The sequence below is a fragment of the Gossypium arboreum genome, chromosome 13 (genome assembly GCF_025698485.1).
Source record: "Gossypium arboreum isolate Shixiya-1 chromosome 13, ASM2569848v2, whole genome shotgun sequence".
In the NCBI taxonomy this organism is placed as follows: domain Eukaryota; kingdom Viridiplantae; phylum Streptophyta; class Magnoliopsida; order Malvales; family Malvaceae; genus Gossypium; species Gossypium arboreum.
In genome coordinates this window covers 3,960,699-3,962,015 of record NC_069082.1, presented here as the reverse complement: position 1 = coordinate 3,962,015, position 1,317 = coordinate 3,960,699, and the positions used below count along the sequence as shown (strand labels likewise).

The 1,317-nt window shown below is 38.8% G+C and overlaps 1 non-coding gene across 1 annotated transcript; it reads right to left on the bottom strand.

The window, feature by feature from the left end:
• Positions 1–396: 396 nt before the first annotated feature.
• LOC128287304 (small nucleolar RNA R71) lies at positions 397–503 on the bottom strand. Its single transcript, XR_008278003.1, has one exon. It is a non-coding gene; the product is annotated as a small nucleolar RNA R71 (small nucleolar RNA).
• Between the last annotated feature and the right edge of the window lie 814 nt (positions 504–1,317).

The following is a 1,317-nucleotide window of genomic DNA, read 5'->3' as shown; positions in this document are numbered from 1 at the left end:
GTAAATCTAGTAAATCAGAATCCTGCTCCTCGTACTATGTATGATTATGCTAAGCCTACTTTAACAGGACCTGAATAGAGTATTGTTGGACTTGCTGTTTCTGCAAATAATTTTGAACTAAAACCTAACACGATTCAAATAATATAACAGTTTGTTCAGTATAATGGTTTGCAGGACGAGGATCCAAACACTCATTTAGCAAATTTAATGGAATTTTACGACACCTTTAAGATCAATGGCGTTTCTGACGATGCCATTCACCTTCGGTTGTTTCCCTTTTCATTACAGAATAAGGCTAAATAGTGGTTGAATTCGTTACCATGAGGGTCAATCACTACTTGGGAACAAATGACCGAAAAATTTTTGCTTAAATATTTTCCGCCGGCCAAAATGGCTAAATTGAGGAATGATATCTCCTCTTTTGTGTAGATGGATTTAGAAACACTTTATGATGCACGAGAGAGATATAAGGATTTATTAAGAAAGTGCCCTCATCATGGTTTACCTTTATGGTTACAGGTTCAGACCTTCTACAACAGTGTGAACCCCTCAACTAAGAAAACCATAAATAACAAAACACCTGAGGAGGCTTATGAGTTTATAGAAGAGATGTCACTGAATAACTATCAATGGCAAGTCATGAGAACAAAGCCAACAAAATTAGCCGGTGTTTTCAACCTAGATGCAGTCACCATGTTATCAAACCAGGTAGAACTCTTGAATAAAAAGATTGTCGGTCTATGTGGTTCTACGCAAGTACATCTAGTGATGCAGTGTGACACAAGTGAAGGAGGAATGGACAATTCAAAATATTTACCCTTCGGCCCCAGCATGGAGAACGAGCAAATAAATTATATGGGTAATACGCCTCGACCTCAAAATAATCCTTACAGTAACACTTACAATGCAGGTTGGAGGAACCACCCAAACTTCTCATGGGGAGGCCAAGGAAATCAGAGACCACCACCCCCTCCAGGTTTCTAACAACAACCTTACCAGCAAGAGAAAAAGCAGAACCTTGAAGAGATGACGATGAAGTTTATTTTAGTGGCAGAAACGCGTTTTCAGAACAATGAAACTACACTTAAAAATCAACAAGCATCGATTTAAGGGCTCGAGAATCAAATAGGATAGCTAGCTAAGATGATTTTAGAGAGACCACAATGGAGCTTACCTACTAACACCAAACCCAACCCAAAAGAGAACATGAAAGTAGTTACCCTAAGGAGTGGGAAAGTGTTAATTGAATCTGAAAAGAAGCTGCCACAAGAAGCTGATAGGAAAGAGGATGAGGAGGTAAACCCGAAATCATTGAAA